Source organism: Hyla sarda, chromosome 7 (assembly GCF_029499605.1).
Source record: "Hyla sarda isolate aHylSar1 chromosome 7, aHylSar1.hap1, whole genome shotgun sequence".
Lineage (NCBI taxonomy): Eukaryota > Metazoa > Chordata > Amphibia > Anura > Hylidae > Hyla > Hyla sarda.
The window spans coordinates 117,580,237-117,601,439 of NC_079195.1; positions in this window are offsets into that span (position 1 = coordinate 117,580,237).

The following is a 21,203-nucleotide window of genomic DNA, read 5'->3' on the forward strand; positions in this document are numbered from 1 at the left end:
TTGGGATTTTTTTAAATGTCGGGACATACCCCTTGGTCGGGTTTTTGAAATTTTCGAATCTGGTGCAGACACAAATTGGCACCGCAATTGGCCCATATTGGCCCATCAGGACAAATGTGTACAGTTACATTACTTACCCTGTACATGAGAATATACTGTATACGGTGACTCCATACCAGAAGAGCAGTGACTGCAGCATTATACAAGAAGAACTCACCAGGCTCCCTTTTCTCGCCCAGCTGCTCTGCTCAACAGGTCATTTAGCTCCCCCCCTCCCACATGTACTGGTCACATGATTGGGACATCATTACAGGTCCTACACCTCCAGTATACGTCAGATATAGAGCAGACCCTGTTCAGGCAGTTGTGTTGTATGTGGAGATCTCTGCTCCTTGGTGCTTGCCCGATGAGGAACTTAATGATGCAGGGGGGGCGGGAGTTTAAAGGGAACCAATCATCAAATGTTACCATATATTATGCTGAGCAAAGCATTGGATATGGAAAAATCTGTATCATCACTATCCCCGGGGGACGTCCCTGCTTAGGGAGAAGAGCAATGATGCGAGCCGTCAATCAAGCCTACGGGGCGGGTCCACGGTGGGAGCAATGGGGAGTGATAGGTGCTGGTAAGTATAAGTCCCCACCCAGGAACATTATAACTTCATATCTACACCATCCCAAAAACATCCCCTGGGGATGGTGAGGACACAGATGTTACTAGAGATGAGCGAATTTTTGAAACAAATTTGTTTCCGTCAAAATTTATTCACGGCGAATTACTATTAAAAATGGCTATTTCTGGCCTACAGAGAGCCTCAATGGGGTGTAGAACACTTTGCCTTGTGGTAACATGCATAGGGAGTTTGCTGGAAATAATACTGTTATTCAGTATGACATTCAGATTACAGGCACCGCTATTAGAATCACTGCCACAGAGCGTCTGGATATGGAGACAGGGAGACCATATAGTGTCAAAATTGTAGAGATTAAAGATATCTTTTAATTAAATTTTTATTTTATTTTATTTGAATTTATTTTAATTATTTGAGTACCCATTCTGTTGAGCATCGAGCTGGCGGTCCGCCATGAGGCGAGCTACCACCTGTCCCAGGCCCCAACTGTCTTACTCTGTGTGGAACTGCAAATGTTTCATTTAATCAGTTATGGTTCATTATTATCGTTCCAACCTGTTTCATGGGATTATTGTGGTAATTCCAGAGGTAATATATGACGACAACTAGAGAGAAGTGAATTTTGAAAAAATTGTTACGTCCGATTTGATTAGCTCATCTCTATTGAGGACCCATTGGAGAACAAGCCTGGTGCCAGCAGCCGCGGTAATTCTAGCTCCAATAGTGTAAAATTTGCTGCAGTGTATAAGTGGCTGCAGTGAAAAAGCTTGTGCTTGTATCTTAAAATCGAACTGGCCAGCTACTGCCTGCCCCGGCCCCTGCCTCTCAGCACATTCCCATGCTCATGAGTGTCCACTTCAAAAGGGAGGGGCTGCAGCCCCAGCAACTTGGACAGGAGCACATTCAGTTTCTTTGCTGTTGGATAAGTGGGCGCATAAAGCTAGAAGTGGCTGCAGTGAAAAAGCTTGTACTTGTATATTAAAATTGAGTTGGTGGTCCTCTGCCAGGCGAGCTACCACAACTGCCTCACAATTGAAGATATTTTGGAAAATTTTAATTGAAGATTTAAAATAGATTCATTTTTATTTAATGTGCCAGCAGCATGAGGAGACCACATGGCCATGGTGTGTCTGGGTCTTCTGTCTCGTCTTCCTCATCACTCTGTAGCTCCACAGCCTACTCCTGCTCCTCCTTTCCTGTCAGATGACTATAAAACCACCTATTTCACAAAACCTTGCCTATTCTCCACTGTTCCCCCCCCCCCCCTCAGTCCAGCCCCCACAGGGCTCCTGTGGCCTCAAGATATAGGTAACATGTCTCCAGTGCCCTGACCTGCCATCGTTTCCAACACGTCTTTGTAGGATATGAAGCAGTGGAATGATGTCGTTCATCCCGTAATCCTGGCAACGGACTAATAATGTGGCATCCTCAAAGGGCCTAAGCAAATGCCAGGTGTCACGTATGAGCTGCCACTGGTTGACATTGAAGTTACACAGGGGAGTCCCCCTATCCGCTTGGATCATCAAGAAATAGGTGATGGCTTTTCTCTGTTCATATAGTCGGTCCAACATATGGAGGGGGGAATTCCAGTGTGTGGAAACGTCGCAAATCAGACTATGTTGGGGGATGCCGTTCTGATGCTGCAGCTCAAGGAGGGTGTGCTTTGCGGTGTACGAGTGACTGAAGTGCATGCAAAGTTTTCTTCCCATTGTTAGGATGTTTTGCAGATGGGGGTAACACTTCAGGAATCGCTTAACAACCAGATTGAACACTTGTATCATGCTCAGGCTTCCTTAAAGCAGCACAGACAAGATGTTCTTCCTTTTGTTGGTCACCATGGTTCCCATTTCCAGTTTTGTGGAGTAAGCCATGATTCGATTTCTTGATAAATTACTTTTAGCAGTTCCTCTCCTGTGTGACTCTTTTTACTAAAGCAAACCATTTGAAGAACAGCATGACACTGCCGTGCCCTGCACACATGGTATGCTGGAGGGGCATTTTTATTAAAATGATTAATTAAAATTAATTAAAATGACATTTTATTTATTAAAATTAATTAAAATTATTTAAAATTTTTATGTAATGTGCCAGCAGCATGAGGAGGCCACATGGCGGCACAATGATACACCCTGGAGATGCACCAGCATGAAGAGACCAAAATGTGGCAGAATGACTAAGCCTGGAGCTGGCAGCAGCAAAACGAGACCATATGGAGACAGAATGACACAGCCTGGAGGTGGCGGCAGCCTGACCAGACCAAAGGGCCTCACAAATGAAAAGATTAAAGACATTTTTTTAAATTGCATGTGGCCGTGTTAACATCCTTTGGATACTTGATTAAAAACTGCCACACTGCAGAGTAGCTAATTTTCCCCCCAACAGTCCACACTGACTGACTGCTACTGCCACCAACTCCAGGGACCACTGTTCCACTACCTCCCGGGCAGTTACATGTAGATGTACGTATGAGGTATGCACCTGTGAGGGAAGTACAATGCCCTTCAGTACACTTAAAACAGTATTTGTCTACAACACCAGCAGGTGTGTACATTTGGCTGGCCTTTCACAGTAACTAGGCCCTTAAGACTTTAACAGGAACAAAATGGTACACAAGATAGATGTATGCATGTGCTATGCACTTATGAGGGGAGTACAGTGCGCTCCCGTATGCCTAAAACAGTATTTGTCTACAACACCAGCATGTGTGTACTTTTGACTGGCCTTTCACAGTAACTAGACCCCTAAGACTTTAACAGGAACTAAATGGTACACCACATAGATTTACGTATGTGGTATGCACTTATGAGGGGAGTACAATGCGCTCCAGTACGCTTAAAACAGTATTTGTTTACAACACCAGCAGGTGTGTACTTTTGGCTGGCCTTTAACAGTAACTAGGCCCTTGAGACTTTAACAGGAACAAAATGGTACACCATGTAGATGTACATATGTGGTATGCACTTATGAGGGGAGTACTATGCACTCCAGAATGCTTAAAACAGTATTTGTCTACAACACCAGCAGGTGTGTACTTTTGCATGGCCTTTCACAGTAACTAGTCCCTTAGGACTTTAACAGGAACAAAATGGTACACCAAGTAGATGTACATATGTGGATGCACTTATGAGGGGAGTACAATGCACTCAAGTACACCTAAAACAGTATTTGTCTACAACAACCAGCAGGTGTGTACTTTTAGCTGGCCTTTCACAGTAACTAGGCCCTTAGGACTTTAACAGGAACAAAATGGTACACCACGTAGATGTTAGTGTTGAGCGGCATAGGCCATATTCGAATTCGCGAATATTCGCGAATATATGGACGAATATTCGTCATATATTCGCGAATATTCGCATATTCGTAATATTCTCGTTTTATTTTCGCATATGCAAAAATTCGCGTATGCGAAAATTAACATATACGAAAATTAACATTATACAAAATTAGCATACGCCAAAATTCGCGTATGCGAAAATTCGCATATGCTAATTTTCGTATATGCGAATTTTCGCATGCCAATCTCACACAGTAGTATTAGAGCCTTCTTTACATCACACAATCTGGAAGCAGAGAGGGATGATCACTGTGATATGTACTGTGAAAAAAAAAAAAAAAAAACGAATATTCGTAATTACGAATATATAGCGCTATATTCGCGAAATTCGCGAATTCGCGAATATGCGATATTCGCGAATAATATTCGAATTGCGAATATTTGCGAGCAACACTAGTAGATGTATGTATGTGGTATGCACTTATGAGGGGAGTACAATGCATTCCAGTATGCTTAAAACAGTGTTTGTCTACAACTTGCCTTTCACAGTTACTAGGCCCTTGAGACTTTAACAGGAACAAAATGGTACACCAGGTAGATGTATGCACAGGTTACACTTAATAGAGGACAATATGCTTTTAGTGCTCTGCTTACACTAACTGGCTGGCTACTATTAGCTTTTCAGTTGTTGTACACACCAGTGCGGCAGCATACAGTCACTGTGTACTATACCCAAAATTGCACTTTCTCTCTCAATCTCACTCCCTTCCCTGTCAGTACTTCTAGGCTGGATTTGGACTTGAGCTGAATCACTGCTGTAATACACCCACAATTGCACTTTCTCTCTCAATCTCTCTCCCTTCCCTATCTGTGCTTCTAGGCTGGATATGGGCTTGAGGTGAATCGCTCCTGTAATACACCCACAAGTGCACTTACTCTCTCAATCTCTCTCCCTTCCCTATCAGTGCTTCTAGGCTGGATTTGGGCTTGAGGTGAATCACTGCTGTAAAAATGCTTTTCTGTGCAACACACTGCTCTCTGTTTCTCTCTCTCTGCAATAGAACGCTGAAGTGGCTGACCGCAAGATAGCTGCTGATTATATAGGGCTGTGACATCAATAGGCTGCATGCTGCATGTGATTCAGGGTCATCCCGCCGACCCTTGTTCCCGTCTTCTCAGGATTCCTTGCCCCATGTCCTCACATGTGGATCCGACATTTTAGATGCCCTGGAGCCTGGACCGCACTAAATGGAGTTTAATGAATCGATTCGCATGATTAAATCGCGGTGATATTCACATTTGTTGTGAATCAAATTTTTCCTGAAATTCATAACGAATTCGGATTTGTCAGATTTGATTCGCTCATGCCTAGATGTGACCATGTATTACATGTTGCCAAGCATTATATATGTCTGTATGCCCTTGGGCAAGAAGAGTGTAATTTGGTCTCTGTTCAGGGGATATATATTGGGGTTTACTATATGTGTTTTTTTTTACATGAGACCCTAAATATGAGGGATGCCACTAAGTGGCATGCATCCTATGGATTTTTTTGGAGGTATCTGTCAGGAAGATCCCCTACGTATGTATATCTCAGAGCTGAAATGAACAATGTAAGACACAGTGTGAAAGTAGCCAAAACTTAAAGGGGTGATCCAACATAAGGTGAATTTAGTAATTAAGTGTCATACAGTAATGGACATGCTTACCAAGGATCTTTGCTTGTGTTGCTGGTATTTGGCCATGACCTGTTTTCCTCATTATGTTGTTTACTTGTTTTTGGGAACAGGCTACTTCTGGTTTCCGTGGCCTCCCTCAGACTACATTCCTCTGGACCCTTTGTTTCAAGGTGGGAGGTGACTTATTTCCCTCCCACACATCGGTCACCCAACCCATTGCAGCACAGCAATCCCCCCTTTGATCAGATGATTGTCCGACATCAACTGACACACAAGCTGTGGGTCTGAATGATGAGGAAGGCGCACACGTGTCATCAGGGTGCTGCCTTAACACACAACAGACAAAGCAACCAAGTCCCCTTTCAGCACCTAACTTTCCATGTATTGTCTCGGGCTGCACAGAAAGCTGGAAAAGGTCCAGGACAACATTGATTTTGTAGGCTGCAAAAAATAAACTCCCGGGGAAAGTTTAGACAAAGAAATTCAAAACCAGCCACCAAACATAGGTATGTGAATTATATTAGTGACTAAACTGTGGTTGGCTGCAGCAAGCTATCTGTGTAGCTTGCCCCTAGAAAATCCAATTTAGCCCCCTTTTAAAATTATAAAAAGATTGCCCATTCTGGATTTATACCGAGGGTCTAAGAGTGTGGCTATCCAGTACTCTTTCCTTCATGCACACAATAACCTAGAGTTGTAACCACTAGCACTATGCTTGGCCACTGCGTCCGCCTCCACCACCTCTGCAACACACTCCAAAGGCTGACTATCCTTACACAACTCCTCCTAACTCCTAATGCCATCTGTCTGCTTAGCAGTAGTGGGGAAAAGGAAAGACAGAGATGATGGAACAGACAGTCTAGAAATGCCATTTGCACTGCGCTATGTAACTGTAGACAATGAGAAATTAACTGACACTTGGCTCAATGTCATTTTATCCTCTTCCTGAGATGACCAAGAAAGAACCAACCAGTCCACAAAGGCTGTATCATTCTCCGAAACAACACAACCCCTAAAAGATATGGACAACTGTTGCTTGCTGCTGCTACTACTGTAACTAGGCACTTGTCTGTTGCTGCCACCTGTACTGGGCCTGGGAAAATAAGTGGTAACCACAGAACTGGTACTGCTATACTACCACCAACATGCTTACTGGCAGAGGTGCCCTTCCCTCTAACCCATCCATGGCAAAATATTTGCCTAAATATTTTACACACAGGTAGAAATGCTATATGTTTGATTAAACCCAAAAAATACAGGTAACTTGTCCAAAAATGCCTATTCCACATTTACTCTCAATGCTTTTAATGCATATTTATTTTACACTCAGATACAAATACTATATAGTAACATAGTTTGTAAGGTTGAAAAAATTACAAGAGTCCATTGATTTCAACCTAGAACCTTACTGTGTTGATCCAGAGGAAGGCAACACATTAGACTGATGCCAATTGCCCCATGACATAGGAAAAATTCCTTCCCAACTCCAATATGGTATCGGAATAAATCCCTGGATCAACATTCTATCCACATAAATCTAGTATCCATCAGTTATATTATGTTTTTACAGAAAAATTTCCTTGAACAACATTATGTATCAGAGAGTTCTATAGTCTCACTGCCCTTACAGTAAATAATTCCTTCTGTGATGATGATGATGATATAACCTTTTTTCCCTCTAGATGTAGAGGATACCCCCTTGTCATGGTTACCGGCCTAGGTATAAAAAGTTCACTAGAAAGATATGTTTGATTAAACCCAAAAAATTCACATTACTTGACATTAGATACTTATTTTGTTGTCACTCTCAGCGCTTTTAATGTGCATGTATGTTAAACCCAGTTGGAAATGCTATCTGTTTCATTAAACCAGGAAACTACCTGCTACTTGGCCTTATATGCCTGTTCTTCATAAATTTTCAACCCCTTTAATGAATATTTATGTTAAAATGCAGGTCAGCCCACTGCTTTGCTCACCTTATTATGTCTTGCAATTAGCTTCAGCAGTGATACTGCTGTGATTTGTAGTGCACTGATTCGACACAGGTAACAGGAGGTCACTGTCTGAGGTCAGGACAGTGTATTTGTGAAGGCTTTCTGAGATTAGTAGCTCCTGTGCACTTCTCTCTCTCAGCTATTTTCTCCAAATGGTGGCCGCAATACAGTGCATAGGGCTTTATTAGCCTCCTAGACCCACTCTTTATTAGCCTCCTAGATAATATGCTGTCTCCTGATTGGCCTAGGAGCTGTATGTCACATTATGCAATCAATGATTGGCTAATCTTGAGTCATGTGATCTTGCTGCTAGCTGCAAGGTATGCTGGGCTACCCTGATGCCATCTCAGTGTTTCTAGCACTTTCTCTATTCATTTAGGCCCCTAAACACTCATTGGTCCTCATCCCTTCTGCTATTATACTGCCATTGCTAGGCTCGTGCCAACCAAGCCTGGCAAAGTCGAAATGCTCAGTGTCCCACTTTTACCCCAAAGTACTGAGTAAGACCAACTCAGCTCTCTTATCTCTAGCAGTGAGCACACGGGAAACAGCTTGGTGGGGCACTGGCAGAATATACTGAATATATCAGACTTGCTAGATCCCGCATTAACCTCATTGGGAAAAATTGGCATAACATTTCTTACACATGTCTATGATTTATATAACTGTTATTTTTGTTGTGTCTGGTTCCTTATGGACCTTTACTATAAATCTTATTTCATTCGCCTTATCTTTGCCTGGTTTTGTGTACCACTCCGACTCCATCTTTCTCTCTCTCTACCTTGTGAATTGTACCAGTGTTTTTTTTTCCCATTGAAAAGAGATGTAGGACATTGGAAATGAAGCCAACCCTTTAATTGTCCTGCAGTGAATTATTCAAATGTATAATCTTTGCAAAATTTCAGCGCAGGCAATGCAAGTAAATGCTGTGCATGTTTAAAAGTCATTTCCATAAGTAACTGCAATTTCTCTACTGTTTGCCCCTGTTTAATGAGCTGAAATCTTGTTTGCATTCCTCCCAATTTCACAACGAAAAGCGACCAAGCGTTGGTACCGAAATTACATGGCCCAAATTAAAAGCATACAAATGCTTCCCGGAAATAGTAAAAAAAATAGAAAGTAGCCTTTTTTATAAGAAAAAGTAAAAAAATAAAATAAAAAAATATATATATATATATAATAATGTAAAAGCGTACACATGTAATTCATATATCTGTTTACATGCGTTCTCTGACATTTATTAAAAATGGCCTAAAGTGCACCCCAAGACTCTTCATTTATTTTAGACTTTCATTATAGAAGTACTAAGGCCTTTTTTTTTTCTTTTCTGCTTTTAGTTAAATGAACTTAATGGCAATAAATGCAAATGTCTCTAAGAGGAAAATAGTTAACATTTATTTATTCTTACTGTTGTTTCTTCCCTTGCTGGTGTCATTAGAACAGTTCGTTGCATCCCATTCGCTCCCATTATCTCTGCTATCAGAGCCACTCAGCACGACTCCTGCACGCCTAGAAGTGGTTTTCAGAGGCCCACATAGGGCTGGTACATCATCTCCCAGGCACCAGCTTAATGACGAGAAAAAGAGCAGGGAATGTGTCTGAGAAAACACAGAGAGAGGGAAAAGAGATATTTTCTGTATTTTAGCTTATCTGTGATGTGACCATATTTGTAAGGCTATGAAGGTCTTATGACCAGAGGTAAACTGCATTCACGCTGCTAATGGGAACAAGGTATCATACCGTAAACCTTTGTTGCTCTGCAAGGTTTTTATTACAATGCACTGTATTCCAGCAAAGCAAGAAACTTTATACTAAAAAGTTTTGAATACACATCTCAGCAAGGCATCATTTACTTGGCTGAATCCTCTACCGCATGTGCTTTTCCATTATGCCATGCTAATAATTACATGGCTTGAAATAAAACCCTTGTCTTATTAACATCATTAAGTGAAGACATGAATCTGATATCTACATTTGTGCATGCTAACGCTAGCAAGCTACTCTTCCATCCCTTTTTAAAAGGAGGGAACTACAGTGAAACATTTTCTTACCCCTATATGTCCAGGCTGCCTGAAAGAAAGTAATAAACTCTATGGGTGCGTTCACACGTGCATATTTTTTACTGCAGATCTGCTGCTGCAGATTTTGCTGCCCATTGACTTCAATGGGTAGCAAAATCTACTAGAGGAAATCTGCAGCAGATCTGCAGCAAAAATACGCACGTGTGAAAGCACCCTAAGGGTCTATTCACACATACAGTATTCTGCGCAGATTTGATGCGCAGGATTTCAAGCTGTGTTCAGTTTACATTGAAATCTGCAGCAGAAAATCCTGCGCATCAAATCTGCACAGAATACTGTACTTGTGAATAGACCATTAGTATTAGTAAGGGGTATTTCGGCCTTCCAAAGGATAGGGGATAAGATGTCTGATTGCGGGGGGGCTGCCGCTGAAACCCCCATGATCTCTGTGCAGCACCCGCATTCTATGCTGGGCTGCTTCTCCAGTCTCGGAACCCTCCCATACACATGAATGGCCATCCAGCATCCAGCCCCTTCCTATAGACATGAATGAGTCCTGGAAACACAGAGGTTTCTGAGACTGGAGCAGCAGCCCGGCATAGAATGCAAGTTCTGCACGGAGATTGCGGGGGGGGGGGGGGGGGGGGTCCTACAGCCCTGGTCTTTTTGCTTTTGGTGCCAGACACGTCACACTGTGGCTCAGTTTATAGCCAGCCACAGGGATATCCCGCCTTGGCCAGCGATAGACTGAGCAACAGTGTGATGTTAGACTTGGCCCGACACTTTCCCTGACACTACCGCTCAGCCTATCATTGGACAAGTTGGGACATCGGTGTCATGTGATATGTTGGGAAGTAAAAGCAAAAAGAAGATCAGGGCTGGTGTAAATTAGATCTATTCCAGTCTGGCTGAAGGTAAGGAGAGCGGCTAAAGGTATGGCAAAGTTTATTATTTTTACACCAGCAGCCCAGGCATTTCGGAGTAAGAAGGGTTCTCCCTGGAGTTCTCCTGTAAAGCAATGTACCAATTAAATATTAAATATAAAACAAAAATGACAAATACATTTTCTTTAGTGGAACTAATATATATATATATATATATATATATATATATATATATATATATATATATATTATGTCATATGATACATTCCGAGCTAAGCCTGGGTGCACCCATAGCATTTTGGTCATTGTGTGGTTAAAATGTTGGTCAAAATTTTTTGACAAAACCAGAGTAGGACCAACACAGCGAAAAACTAAAAGATCTGCAACTTTTAGTGTTTTTACGCACTCTTGATTGGCAAAAAATTCGGACAAAAATATAATCCACATACTGACTAGTGTTGCTCGCGAATATTCGCAATGCGAATATTATTCGCGAATATCGCATATTCGCGAATTCGCGAATTTCGCGAATATAGCGCTATATATTCGTAATTACGAATATTCGTTTTTTATTATTTTTTTTTTCTTCACAGTACACACCACAGTGATCACCCCTCTCTGCTTCCAGCTTGTGTGGTGTAAAGAAGGCTGTAATACTACTGTGTGAGACTGGCGTGCGAAAATTTGCATATGCGAAAATTAGTATATGCTAATTTTTGCATATGCGAATTTTCACGTATGTTAATTTTCGCATACGCGTATTTTCGCATATGCGGAAATAAAACGAGAATATAACGAAAATGCGAATATTCGCGAATATATGACGAATATTCGTCCATATATTCGCGAATATTCGCGAATTCGAATATGGCCTATGCCGCTCAACACTAATACTGACCAAAATACTATGGCCCAGATAAATCTGCCTGAAACCAAAACTGTTTGGTTTTGCCCATAACAACCAATAATACCAGAGATTGTTAAGATATGAAAGCATGTGATTGTTGTTATGGGAAAACCAGTTTTTGTCTTAGACAGATTCAAAAATCTTGGCCTAGGTGTGAACCAAGCCTAAGACTGCATAAGTCTCCATCTTGATTTACATAAAAAAAATGACAGAATTTTTTCCTCAAAAACGTAAATTAACATGATTGTAAGTAACAATTAATTACACATTTTTTCCCCAAAAACGTAAATTAACATGATTATAAGTACCGTATATACTCGAGTATAAGCCGAGTTTTTCAGCACGATTTTTCGTGCTGAAAACACCCCCTTCGGCTTATACTCGAGTGAACTCTCTGCATGTCAATCCCTTTTCAGTGGTCTTCAACCGGTGCATGCCCGGACAGCCATCGGCTGTCTGGGCAAGCTGGGAGTTGTAGTTTTAAAACATCTGGAGGTCCGCAGGTTGAAGAGCACTGCGGCCTTCGTCATTATCCAGACCCCCCTTTAGTTTTCTACTCACCTCCCCTCGGTGGGAAGGAAGGGTGAGCTGGTCCGGGCCATCTATGCTGCAGGGATCGTCCGGTGGGGAGGGTTAGTCGTTCCGGGCTGTCCATTTTCACTGGGAGGCCATCTTCTACGCCATCTATGCTGCAGGGATCGTCCGGTGGGGAGGGTTAGTCGTTCCGGGCTGTCCATTTTCAACGGGAGGCCCTCTTCTCTGCTCCGGGCTGGCCCCGGACTAGTGACGTTGCCTTGACGATGACGCACAGGGACATCCGTGCGCAGCAGACGTACCTGCGCATGAACGTCCCTGTGCGTTGTCGTCAAGGCAACGTCACTAGTCCGGGGCCGGCCCGGAGCGGAGAAGAATGCCTCCCGTTGAAAATGGACAGCCCGGAACGACTAACCCTCCCCACCGGACGGTCCCTGCAGCATAGATGGCCCGGACCAGCTCACCCTTCCTTCCCACCGAGGGGAGGTGAGTAGAAAACTAAAGGGGGGTCTGAATGATGACGAAGGCCACAGTGGTCTTCAACCTGCAGACCTCCAGATGTTTCAAAACTACAACTCTCAGCATGCCTGGACAGCCGATGGCTGTCCGGGCATGCTGGGTGTTGTAGTTTTGCAACATCTGGAGGTCCACAGGTCGAAGACCACTGCTGAAGGGATTGACAGGCGGTGATGATGAAGGGGGGGAATGATGATGGGGGTGATGATGATGGGGGTCTGGATGATGACAGGGGGGGAGGATGACAGGGTGATGATGACGGGGGTGATAATGACAGGGTGATGATGAGGAGGTGTTAATGACGGGGGTCTGGATGATGACATGGGGGGATGATGTATTTCCCACCCTAGGCTTATAGTCGAGTCAATTACTTTTCCTGGGTTTTTGGGGTGAAATTAGGGGCCTCGGCTTATATTCGGGTCGGCTTATTCTCGAGTATACACGGTAACAATTAATGTGTACAGGTTTCTTCCTGGTAACTGTTTAATGGCAAAATAATGCTCTTTTTTATGAAATAGAGATGAGTAAGAGTTTGTATAGTTAAAGTCTTGCATGGTGAACACAGCATTCACAGTATACATTTCTGTATCACCTCCACCTTAGGTAATGTTCAATATATTTCAGTTCTGGTTGTCATACATTATGGAAATTTTATGGAACCACAAGGACCTGTGTATGGTATAATACTATGGATATACAGTGTCCCCTAAAAACATTTATTAAAAACAATACTCTTTGATACAGGGTGATTAGACTCAGCGATTAGACAGCCGACAAGCAAACATTTGTTCATCGGCCGGTAAAAAAATAGGTTAAAAAATACTTGTTCATTGATCAGCTTATTTACATCTCCTGTGTATTAGGGGATGTTTGGCCATGGAATGATAGAAGTAAAATGCCCCACGTATGTTTGTTCATAAGGCCCTGCCTGCTCCATAGTGGAGCAGGCTTCCTAAATGAGTGCTGATCCACTTGATCAGTGCTTGCATATAAAAGCAGTCCGTTATTGTTATGCTACCATTAGAATATCTGGATTGTATCCTAACTGTGTTACTGTCAGCTTCCATATTAATCCTACCAAAAAACAGCTTAGGTAAACCTCTAAATGGCTTTATATGAATTGGAGATATACAGAAGTACAATAGACTTCTCCTGGTGCCCCCTTACGGACAAGTGCAAATGAGTATTATTACAGCTTGCAAATAAGGTTTTGCTGTCATTTTTGGTAAAAACACCTTACCCTAATATTGCAGGTAAAACAAAATGAAGCAAAATAATTTCAGTGCTAAAATAGCTTGACGTAGTTGGAAGCGTTGTGATCTTTACAAAGTCAATGTGCAATTTACGGTAATAGGCCATTGTGATCCCCGTCTAATATTTACAAGAGTAATGTGATGAAGAGCCATTCCAGCCAGGAATGTATTAAGTGTTGAGAAAAAAAAATGGCTGTTAATTAGAAAAAGTTGACATTGTCTTCTAAGATAAATTTTCTGCTGAGGTAGAAAGCTCTTTACTGCAAAGTTGCACAGCCAGCCCAATCCCTCCACCCCTCTTCCCCTTCTTCACCAGCATCATTTACATCGGTAATTAGTTGTAATTCTGCAGTGCTCATTAGAGAAGAGCTGGAAACATATCAAGTAGTGCAAACGCAGTGGGATAGTAGCACATAAGGTTTCGAGGATTAGATCTTAGCGCATGTCATGTAGCCAGAGTCGTAAAACAGAAATAAAGAGTCAATATCAGGAAAAAATATTTTATTCTTGGGGATAGGCTTGTTTTATTGTGAAAATGTCTTCGTAAGCTCTTGTGAACAATTCCGACCAGTAGCCTAGTTATTAGCAATATTTGTTATGTTTTGCATGGTGGCACTCTCTGCTGCTAAATATGTTCCGTCTACAGTATAGAAATATATATATATATATATATATATATATATATATATATATATAAAACGCTACCACTACTACCACACATACTCCTTAAATCTTTGTATTAATAGGCCTTAAAAATGTCTCTAACAAGTGATTCATTTGTCACCGTCTTGATTCGGCTTTTCACAGGTAAGCTGGCTGAGGAGCTGCGTGTAATGGCCCCCCACAGCTAAGCCAGACACTTTACTACTCCGATCTGTCAGGGCACTTAATAAATGTGGGAAAATTGAGTATAACAAATCTGTATTAAACTGTAATGTGCACTTTAATATGTAGGCCCAGTGGAAGTGTCCTAAATTTTACACAGAAAGTTGCATTTACATATTGGAATAATATGAGATAATAATCCTTTAAATGATTTATACACAAAAGCTACAAGCAGTTTTGACAGCTACTACGTGTATGTTAAAATGTCTGGAGCTTGGCAATTAAAAAAACGGAAGGGTAGAAGCTGTTTCCAAGAATTTGTATTTTACAAAATGTTCATAATATTATCGGTAATAGAAAAAATATATTTTGATAAAGATATTTAATCTCTATGTCATTTAATCAATAGGGAGGTTTATCAGTATTGTTGTAAAATATATAATTAAGTGAAATATAATTAGCAAGCAAATGGCACAAAATGAACCAAAATGGCCCGCATAGAATTAAATATTTGGCCTATTTTGCAAGACATATACGGTAGTTTTCTCATTCTTATGCTTATCTTATACTCACCTTATCATCACTGACATTCAGTTGGATAATTTACTTGGACTGCACTGGGAAAGTTAACATATTCACAGGCCCAGGGCCAGCCCAAGACATAAAATCTATAAAAATAAGTCTTTATTGTTGTTATTTTTATACATAAGCTTTGACAAGTTAAAGGGTGAATTTTTTTTTATCAACTGGTGCCAGAAAGTTTAACAGACTTGTAAATTTCTTCTATTTAAACATCTTAACCCTCCCAGTACTTATCAGCTGCTGTATGCTCCACAGGAAGTTCTTTTCTTTTTGAATTTATTTTCTGTCTGACCACAGTGCTCTCTGCTGACACTTCTGTCCATGTCAGGAACTGTCAAGAGCAGGATAGATTTGCTATGGGGATTTGCTCCTGCTCTTGACAGTTCCTGAGACAGACAGAGGTGTCAGCAGAGAGCACTGTGGTCAGACCAAAAATAAATTCAAACAGAAAACAACTTCTGTGGAGCATACAGCAGCTGATAAGTATTGGGAGGGTTAAGATTTTTAAATGGAAGTCATTTACAAATCTTTTTAACTTCCTGGCACCAGTTTATTTAATTTTTTTTTTTTTTACCGGAGTACCCCTTTAACTGTTCATGCTTCACCTGCTTTAATCCAAGAAGAAAACCGGTGGGCTCCTAAAAAAAAGATACTGAAACGTGCATACATATTTATTCGTGTAAAAAATTGTCTTAGCCTCACTAGGATAAACACTGTAGAAATAAAAATAAATATATGCAGGTCACATGTCATCCGCACTGTCCGGGATGCACACTGGTATAAATAGTATGCTTGTGCAGCATCACTAGCTGCCGTACCCATTTGCAAAGTGCTAATGTCTGACATAATTTTACATGATCCAATCAGAAGACAGAAGATGCAATAAGCATCCTGCTTTCAGACATCAGCTGTAGCAGGCGGCTTTGAACATTGTTGGAGTCTCCACCTAGGGATCACAGTAGAAAAATTAAAAAATATATAAGTTGTGTTGGTGCACCCCAAAAAGTGCAACTTCACTACATACCTCCAGACTTTTGCTGAGAGCAAAGAGGGACATACATGGCAGCTCAGCTTTTTTTTATTTGACTATGCTACAGGGGCTGTAAAGTTAGTGTAGTTCATAATATAGTGTCTGTACCTGTGTGTGACAGTTTTCTCACAATTCTTATGTGATTTTCACCCCAATATTTATTTTTAACAGCATACAAAATTACTGTTGTCTCAGATTTTTCCCAGATTGCAATGCAGCTGATGACAGGGAGCCTGTCTGCTTCAATGGGGGGGGGGGGGGGGGGGGAGCAATCGCTTGGTGGGAGAGAGATCAATCTGCAACCAATGCAACAGCTATAGGCACCCTGATTCAAAACCACAGTGAATGGATGCAGCTCATTTATGTTTCAATGGGTGGGGTGGCTGATGGGTTGGAGGGAGGAAAAATTGAATTATGGAATTTTTAGGCAAAGAAGAAAACTCAAAAATAGAGATGAGCGAACTTACAATAAATTTGATTCGTCACGAACTTCTCAGCTCTGCGGTTGCTGACTTTTCCTGCATAAATTAGTTCAGCTTTCCAGTGCTTCGGTGGGCTGGAAAAGGTGGAAAAGGACTGTATCCACCTTTTCCAGCCCACGGGAGCACCGGAAAGCTGAACTAATTTAGGCAGGAAAAGTCAGAAACCGCCGAGCCGAGAAGTTCATGACGAATCGAATTTACTGTAAGTTCGCTCATCTCTACTCAAAAAGGAAATACCAGTTCACAAAAAGCTAGCCACAGTGTTATGGTAATCTCCAACATAGCCATTTAGCCCCAAGACAAGCGCAGATCCTTCCTAAGCATGTCCATTACTATCTGCCAGGTACGTACTAAAATCACCTTATGGTGGATAACCCCTTTAACATCAAAGTGATATTCCAGCAAAATGTGTTTAATGCTCAGATTGTTAGGGGGAAAAAACTGACCTGCTGATGTTCTCATCACAATTTAATAATATTCTACGAGTATGAGAAAAGACATGCACTCTCATGCTCATAGTTTCGTTTGCTCGGATATTTCTATGAGGCTAGCACCACCGGAGTGGCTAATATACAGAGCGGCCGCTGTCTGTATCCACATAAAAGTGTCTACCGAGTGGCAATAGGATTGGACTGCTGTGCCAGGTGCCTTTTTCCTATTTTGAACAATCTTTTCATACAGTGGGGCAAAAAAGTTTTTAGTCAGCCACCAATTGTGCAAGTTCTCCGACTTAAAAAGATGAGAGGACTGTAATTTTTCATCATATGTATACCTCAACTATGAGAGACATAATGATCAAAAAAATTCCTTAAAATCACATTGTCTGATTTTTAAAGAATTTATTTGCAAATTATGGTGGAAAATAAGTATTTGGTCACATACAAACAAGCAAGATTTCTGGCTCTCACAGACCTGTAACTTCTTCTTTAAGAGTCTCCTCTGTCCTCCACTCGTTACCTGTATTAATAGCACCTCCAAACTCCCCTATGGCCAAGACCAAAGAGCTGTCAAAGGACACCAGAAACAAATTGTAGACCTGCACCAGGTTGGGGAGACTAAATCTGCAATAGGCAAGCAGCTTGGTGTGAAAAAAAATCTATTGTGGGAGCAATTATTAGAAAATGGAAGACATACAAGACCACTGATAATCCCCCTCAATCAGGGGCTCCACCCAAGATCTCCCCCCATTGTGTCAAAATGATCACAAGAACGGTGAACAAAAATCCCAGAACCATATGGGGTTGAATGACCTGCAGAGAGCTGGGACCAAAGTAACAAAGGCTACCATCAGTAACACACTATGCCGCCAGGGACTCAAATCATGCAGTGCCAGACGTGTTCCCCTGCTTAAGCCAGTAAATGTCCGGGCCTGTGTGAAGTTTGCTAGAGACCATTTGGATGATCCAGAAGAGTATTGGGAGAATGTCATATGGTCAGATGAAACCACAGTAGAACTTTTTGTTAAAAACTTCTATGAAAATGTGTGCCCCCAGCTGTTGCATAACTATAACTCCCATCATTTACAGACATCCAAAGGGCATGCTGGGAGTTGTATTTGTGCCTTGAGCTGTTGCAAAACTTCAACTACCAGCATTCCTTTTGGCTGTGCATGCTTAGATTTGTATTATACAACAGAGGAGGTGAGTGATGTGTACCTCCAGCTGTTATATAATACAACTCTCAGCATGCACAGCCAAAAAGCATGCTGGGAGTTGAAGTTTTGCAACAGCTGGAGGCACAACTACAACACTCAGCATGCCTTTTGACTTCTGTGCATGCTGGGAGTTATAGTTATGCAACAGCTGGAGGCACACTTTTTCATAGAAAAAATATGCCTCCAGCTGTTGCATAACTATTACTCCCAGCATGCACAGACAGCCAAAGGGCATGCTGGGAGTTGTAGTTGTGCCTCCAGCTGTTGCAAAACTACAACTTCCAGCATGCCCTTTGGCTGTCAATGCATGCTGATAGTTGTAGTTATGCAACAGCTGGAGGCTGTATTTCACTGGTTGTGAAATACTGAGTGTTTGTTACCTAACTCAGTGTTTCACAACCAGTGTGCCTCCAGCTGTTGCAAAACTACAACTCCCAGCATGCACTGACAGACCGTATATGCTGGGCGTTGTAGTTCTGCAACAGCTGGAGGCCCAATGGTTACGAAACACTGAGATAAGTAGCAAACTCTCAGTGTTTTGCCACCAGTGTGCCTCCAGCTGTTGCATAACTACAACTCCCAGCATGTATGGTCTGTCAGTGCATGCTGGGTGTTGTAGTTTTGCAACAGCTGGAGGTTTGCACCCCCCACCCCATGTGAATGTACAGGGTACATTCACGCAGGTGGGTTTTTACAGTAAGTTTCCTGCTGCAAGTTTAAGATGCGGCAAATTTTCCCTTTGGTGACTTTTTCTCATTTTACTCCTTGTAAAAATAAAAACATAAAAAAAAAGGGTTTACAAGAACATATTAGTGTAAAAAATTAAGATCTTGAATTTTCTCCTCTACCTTGCTGCTTTTCCTGTGAAACACCTAAAGGGTTAACAAACTTTCTGAATGTCATTTTGAATACTTTGAGGGGTGCAGTTTTCATAATGGGGTCCATTATGGGGTATTATAAACATAAAGACCCTCAAATTCACTTCAAAACTGAACTGGTCCCTAAAAAATTCTGCTAAACTTTGAAGCCCTCTAATGTCTTCAAAAAGTAAAAATGTCAACTTTATGATGCCAACATAAAGTAGACATATTATATATGTGAATCAATATATAATTTATTATCCTTACAAGCAGAGAGCTTCAAAGTTTGAAAAATTCAAAATTTTCAAATTTTTCATGAAATTTGGGAATTTTTCACAAAGAAAGTATTGACAAACATTTACCACTAACATAAAGTAGAACATGTCACGAAAAAAGGATGACAGCTATCACGCCCCCTCCTGTAGGCTTGCATTGAGGGGCGGAGCGTGACGTCACACAGGGGCCCTGTGATCGCCCGTAATCAGACCCGGAGCGAACATGCTCCGGGGACTGATTACAAACAGGGTGCCGCGTGCAAGATCACGGGGGTCCCCAGCGGCGGGACTCCCGCAGTCAGGCATCTTATCCCCTATCCTTTGGATAGGGGATAAGATGTCTAAGCACCGGAGTACCCCTTTAAAGTGACAGTGGTCAGATTTGCAAAAAATGCTCTGGTCCTTAAAGGGGTACTCCGGTGGAAAACTTTTTTTTTTAATCAACTGCCAGAAAGTTAAACAGATTTGTAAATTACTCCCCTTAAAATGTTTCATCCTTCCAATACTTATAACTTAATACTGAATACTACAAAGGAAATTATTTTCTTTTTGGAACACAGAGCTCTCTGCTGACATCATGACCGCAGTGCTCTCTGCTGACCCCACTGTCCATTTTAGAACTGTCCAGAGTAGGAGAAAATCCCCATAGAAAACATATACTGCTTTGGACAGTTCCTATAATGGACAGAGATGTCAGCAGAGAGCACTGTGGTCTGCATTAGTTAATTTAAAAAAAAAAAAAAAGTTCTCCACCGCAGTACCCCTTTAAGGTGAAAATGGGCTTGGTCCTTAAGGGGTTAAAGGGGTTATCCAGCAGGAGGGTGGGTTTTTCATAACTTTGCCCACTTAATTGCATATAAAAAAAAGACCCTTTACTTACTTCCTGTGGTGCCTCTGGAGTTCTGCTTTGATCCCCAGCTGCAATGCTTTTCATTTGAAAAAGCATGACATATGAATACTGAGTGTCACACCACTGCTCAATCACTGGCCGAAGTGGGACATCACTGCAGCCAGTGATTGGCTGAGAGTCAGAAAGCCCCGCCATCACTCCGGGCCCAAGCAACAAGATTTCTGACAGGAAGAGGATCGCAGCCAGGCACCAGAGCACACCACCAGAGGAACCATGGGAGAACGCTGGAGGTAAGTAAAGGTTTGATTTTTTATATGCTGTTAAGTGGGCAAAGTGGTAATGGTTTTTTCATAGCGATTTGTTGCACAATTTGCCGCAAAGCCCTCAATTTTTCCCAAATCTACACAAGCCGATAGCTGTCTTACAAAACCGGCTGTGGACAGCATTTGTAAAAAGTCGCACATTCTGGCGCCAACAGGTAAAAAATTTGCAGAAAAGAATAGTCGTGGACAAGAAGCCATACGAAATGGAGCACTGAAGTAAAACATGTGTACTAGTGCCATATTTATCACATTCCCTGCACCATTTAATAAATTTGGTGCACATGCACTTTTCCAACACCACAAATTAAAAGGGTAAAAAAACCTTCACCTACCCCACTCTTGATAAATCCCCCCCCCCCCCCCTTGTCCAGATGAATGGACCTAATGCTCAGTCACAGAAAATGGTGCATAAATATAAAGAGAGTCGTATTAGTCAATTCTCCCATTTTAAATGAAGCAATATTCTTTAGTGATGTTAAATATTGAAGCCATGTGAATCTCATTATATATTCCCTAGATTCAGGTGTACTGCTCAGTTATATATCAAGCCCAAAGAAATGAACACACAGTTTAGTTTTTGCAATTAATGTTGCTATGGTTACATCAAAGATAACAAATAGAGTCTGAT